Genomic DNA, 6009 nt, shown 5'->3' with positions numbered 1-6009 from the left:
GCGGTCTTCTTTCACGCGGTCTTCCTTCGCGCACGAGGCGAGGCGAGGCGAGGGCGACGGAGAGCGAGGTGCGTTCTGCTCCGTCGGCTGCTGCTCACAGCGCGGTCGCCCGGACAGATCTCGAAAGCGATCTGAGATGGGGACAAAGTGCATGCGCCGAGTGCCGGTAGCTTCGTATGCGCTGTGCTTTCGACGTTTTGTACGCGTTGAAGCGAGACGAGAAGCAGCGCGAAGGTCAATATGCCCGCTGCTGCTGGCGCGCTTTCTCACTCGGGCTGCGGCGTTTTTTGAAGTGCACAAGCCTGTATGACCGCCAGTGACGAAATTCAGCGATGAACGCTTGACTGTGTAAATGTTCCAGGTGTGAGCTTCTCTCTTCCTTCTCCTCTTTCAATCCCTACTCCCCCTTCCGCAGTGCAGGGTAGCCTACCAGGCTCAGCCTGGTTAACCTTCCTGCCTTTCCCTTATGACTTTTCTCTCTCTCTCTCTCTCACTCCGGCGTTTGCTAGTTTCCACGATCGTCGAGCGAGATGTGCTCATGTTTACCTGTGCGCGCGTGACACCGTGCTTGTCTATTTAGTTAGTAAGCGAATGTTTACAACTTATAATCATCATGATCATCATCATTGGCCTATATTTTTGTCCATTGCAGGACGAAGGCCTCTCCCTGCGATCGCCAATTACCATTTTCTTGCGCTATCTGATTACAACGTGTGCTTGCAAGTTTCCTAACTTCATCACCCCACCTAGTTTTCTGCCGTCCTCGACTGCGCTTCCCTTCTCTTGGTATCCATTCTGTAACTCTAATGGTCCACCGGTTATCCATCCTACGCATTACATGGCCTGCCCAGCTCCATTTTTCCCTCTTAATGTCAACTAGAATATCGACTATCCCCGTTTGCTCTCTGATCCACACCGCTCTCTTCCTGTCCCTTAACGTTAGGCGTAACATTTTTTGTTCCATTTCTCTTTGTGCGGTCAGTAACTTGTTCTCGAGCTTCTTTGTTAACCTCCAAGTGTCTGCCCCATATGTCAGCATCGGGAGAATGCAGTGATTGTACACTTTTCTTTTCAACGACAGTGGTACAACTTTATACGGCCCATTAAACTACTATACTTGCTTCGTATAGCTCTCGACTAATTTGCTATCGCAATTTTTGTTCGCCTTTCGGGTGAAACTGCGACTTTTTCTTACTGGAAGGTCAACACTTGCCAGTCCTATTATCTGACTATTAGACTATTATCTTTCTTTCTTTCTTTCTTTCTTTCTTTCTTTCTTTCTTTCTTCTTTCTTTCTTTCTTTCTTTCTTTCTTTCTTTCTTTCTTTCTTTCTTTCTTTTGGAACTATATTACAGGCAGCAATGGAAGCTAGTTGATTAAATAAAGGAATAAAGCTGGCAGATCCCACGCCCTGTGGGAATCGATGTTATGCGAAGCAGTGTGTGGGGATCCTACCAAGTTAACGAAATGACATTGAGAGCACCAAGACGTAGGTGGCTGTTTCATGACCTACATGACCCGCATGACATGAAATTCATGTCATGAGTGCTCAGGAGTCCCTTTAGCTACACATAAGAGACCTCAAGGCGAAAGCCATAGTCATGCTCACGACTATGACTTCGACCATCAACCTTTAGCCTTTTCTTTCACTTAGTATCACATCCGAACCCATTTCATTGGTTTTTACTGTTAATATTCTTTCGCTGAGTCATTCTCATGTTTGCAGAGTCATGCTCACGACTATGACTTCTATCATCATCCTTTAGTGATTACTTCACTTAGTATCACAGTCCGAATCCATTCCATTGGTTTTAGGGTGTTAATCTTTTTTTCGCTTAGTCATTGTCATTTTTGATGAGTCATGCTCATGACTATGACTTCTACCACACTACTTTAGTGTTTCCTTTATTGCTAATACCGTTAATACATAATAATAATAAAACAAATATATAATTAATAACAAACAATGGATCAAATAATGGCTAAGGTGCACGTGCAGTGGGCTTACTCATAGCAGAAGCTTGCAGATAGTATCATCGAGGGTGGTGATGTGGCGTTGTCGGTCAGTCATATTGAATAGGAATTAAGTGTATGTTCAACACAGAGACACGGCCAGACGAAAAGAACATAATAAACACAGCGCTTACGTTCGAAAATCAGTTTTCTTGTCGCTAAGAGTAAAACATATGTGTCTGTCGTTCCTTTATTGTGTCAATGTCCTTGTATGTCTCTCTACACTTCATCCCCGTTCAATAATATCACATTTAGGAAGCTTGCCTTACCCGAAGATATTCATCCATTAGGGCAGCCACGTGCTACAGCACCGATGGGCACGTTATAAATACACGTCGAATTATAAGGGCCACCTGTTGAAACTTCGGGCTAGACCAATTGGCTTACCTCATCGATGCAACATTTCCCAGATTAAAAAATAACAATAATAAAGAATGGAAAAGGGTGCTGCCCCAAGCAGCTCGCATCTCGCGACTTCTAAGTATCGGTAAGGAAATAAAAATGTGCAGGCCGACCTTTATCTCAAAAAAAAAAAAAAGCGTCAGCCAAGAAGAACTTAAAAACAAAAACTTAAAGCATATATGTAGGTGTACCGAACGGTGTAGAAATAATGAGAACACCACAATTTTCTTTAAAGGGGGCGAGTGCTGCCGAAGAAAAAAGAAAGCGAAAAAGAACACCCGGCGACCGAATCAGGGGCGCTTTTAGAGGCGATGTACCGGCTCCTTTTGCACACTTCTCGCTAACAATTGATGAAGGGTATATACAGCCTGCTAGAGAAACTCGGCGATGGCCGAGAAAAGTAAGAGGAACGAGAGGGGTGGTGTTACGAGAAGGAAAGGGGCAACGCGATAGTGTGGAGAGCATTAGTGGACGTCGACATCTTGAGATAGACCGAAGAGTAAAGTTTTCGAGCCTGATACTCCCGCGGTAGGAAATGGCGATGGAAAAAAAAAAAGCAGGAAAGAAGTAAGCGATGGAGAAGGATTGCGTGAGCGCCACCTTCAACGTCTCCGGACGAAATGGGTTTTAGTCTGGAAAGAATGGAAGTTTGTGTTGTTTCTTTTGCTCGGTTGCTTTCGCTTTGCTTTTGCTGCGCGCCACTATGAGGCCAGCGCCCGGACTATTGTTGCAGACTGTGGATCGATGTGCGGTGCCCTTAGCTCACTGGCGCGAGACCGATGGTTATGAGGGCGGCTGCTTCGGTGCTGTGCGATGAACTGCAGTTTAAATAGACTTTGAAAGACCGAACGTCCAATTGGGCTAGACTGTTAGCTTTCTCTCGGGGGACTCTTGCCTCGGAGGTAAGGTGCAGAAAGTTTACGTTTCGGGAAATGTGAAATTAAGGCCGAAATGCTTGCACTTCGCACTCAAGCGCGATAGCGAGGATATTGAGGGCTTAAAGACTCGGAATTTATGGTGGATGAGCATATTTTGCTGCGTTTGCGTAAAACACAAGTAGTCGGACACTTATTTACGTCTTGATTTCGGTGTTTTATTTTACATAGCCATCAATTATTCCGGCCCGGACGCTTGATACCAAAAGTTGTTACGTCATGGCAAGCTGTCATGTTCAGGCATCATGAAGATGGTCTCTGTATCTGTATTACTCTTACCGTCATTGTCTTACTCATTCACTCTTGCGCTGTTGTTACTCTATACGTTCTGGTTCTGAACGCAAAACTGTATACGTTCTGAACGCAGAACTCTATAGAGTGCTGAACGCAGAACTCTATACGTTCTGAACGCAAAACTGGTGGTTGATTTGAAATGTGTCGCTGCACCATTATTGCGCTAAGTTCTGCCCGTATATCTTGTTAAACACATGGCAGTCCAATATCTTCGCACTCTCTCCTACGCAATGCAATTCTTTTACTGAGCATTTCACGTCTGACCTTTGACCTTCGAACATTTCGTTGACCTTGGAAGGGCACTTTTCACACGTGGATTTGGTGACTCGCTTACACGTTTGCCCTCTCTCTTCAGTAATTTTGTTCTACGGCGTCCTTATTCACCCTCACACTTGCTCATATTTGGGCCCAAGCCTGATGACTTATTTTTGCGCTTATTAACACAGTAACACATTCTTTCGTTGTTTTAATTTTTATTTGCAGGCGCGTAGCTTAAAGTGCATTCGACAAATACGGGCATTCTCTGTTTAGGCGACCGCGCAATACTTTTCACGTGAGAATACGTTTCACTAGCCTGTATTGTTTGCGTAAATTGAAACGTCACCAGAAGGAAAGAAATAAATATATATCTTGCATGCGATTACTTCCGAATACAAAGGAGCAATCGCCCAACAGCCGGTTTCTAAACATGCCGAACTCCCCTCTTGTCGATACTGGACCCTTACTCTCACCGTTGCGACAACCGCAAGTGATCGTGAGAAGGCAAAGGCATGTTCATGTCGATTCTCACTTGCACGCGTGCACTGAGCCTCACGGGTGCGTTTCAGCAAGTGGCGTGCGAGCGGTGCATTTACGGCTAATAACATCACGGTTTCCTTTAACATCACGGTTGCATGTAATATCACTGCTGCTTGTAAGATTGGGTTCATTGTGACATCACGGCTTCTTGCAACACTGCCGTTCATTGTAACATCAAGGTTTCTTGTAACACCACGCCGGTTTGTAACATTGCTGTTCATTGTAACATCACCGTTCCTTGTAACAACACGCTCGCTTATAACATTGCAGTTCATTGTAACGTCTGTTTCTAACATCGTGGCTTCTTATAACATTTACGTGCCTTGAAATACCACGATTCCTTGTAACATCACGATTCACTGTAACATCAGGGCTTCTTGTAAAACCACGGCTGCTTGTAACATTGTGGTTCACTGTTATATCACGGTTCCTCGGAACCTCATGGCCGCTTATAAAATCACGCTGAAGCTTTGGAAACGAAAATAAAGCTTTCGATGAGTTCGCTCGCTCGAATTCAGGAGCGCAAGGTAACAACAGCCCGCAGTAGCGATCAAGTAAAAATCAACATTTGAGCATTGCTTATGTACCGTTCGTTTGGTTGTGCATCTGGGGTTGCAAGTTCAGGTGAAGGACTACATTGCAGTGAAGCTGCTTAGAGCCATTACTGATTCGAAGTAGCTGAGTCAGCGTGCAATGTTAAAGATTGGTCTTTACTTGAACGCGAGTGCGTGCCCTGCTCATCAGCTGTCGTCATTTGACAGCATTCAGCAGCTATGAACAGAGTCTTTACGTCGGTCTCTCTCTTTTTTGTGTGTGTTTCGTTCACTGGCGGCCCTCATACAGTTGGCTGTTCTTTTCTGTCACGGTTATTTTCCGTGTCTGGGTGGCAACCTCGAAAGCTCGCATCCGTTATTGCACCGCCATTGAGGCCTTTACAAAATCGAGACGGTAAGCATGCGCAAATGTTCGGGCCATGCGAGTGATCCAAGCTGAAGATCTAAACGAACAAAGTAATCCATTTACTCCAGGTAAAAAAAAAAAATCCCAGATAAATCCGGCAATGCTCTTTCGAAATGCTGAGAACCGCGCCTACGTCTGCACAACAGCCTTAGGGAAGGTCCCGACGTTTCTTACAGAAAAAGTAAATATTAATTTATACCAAGACAGCCACGCGGCACCTTCTCGCAGAATTGAGAAGGAAAAAAAAAAAAAAAACGCTAGTGCGTTTATCTGGAAACTACCGCCGTCACTGTTGACGTTATATGACCGACGAAGATTGAATAAGCTGCAGGTAGGCGCCCGAAATTTTCGTTCCGGCGTGCCAACCCGAGGTTAACATGAGAGAAAAAGCAAAAAAAAAAAAAAGCAAGCAAGCAAGCAAGCAAGCCACGTGGCTGTCACTAAGCGACTGTATCTCTAGAATTAATAAGAATAAATGGAAACAGGTGAAACTAAAAAAAAAAGTCCGAGTCTAATAAGTGTGTGGTAAACGAATGAAAAAAAAAAATGGAGGGGAAAAGCATTTCTTTGCCGAACCTAGGCGCAGCACACAGCGAGATTACAGCAC

Source organism: Dermacentor silvarum, chromosome 10 (genome assembly GCF_013339745.2).
Source record: "Dermacentor silvarum isolate Dsil-2018 chromosome 10, BIME_Dsil_1.4, whole genome shotgun sequence".
NCBI lineage: Eukaryota > Metazoa > Arthropoda > Arachnida > Ixodida > Ixodidae > Dermacentor > Dermacentor silvarum.
Note: the sequence above shows the minus strand (reverse complement) of the source record.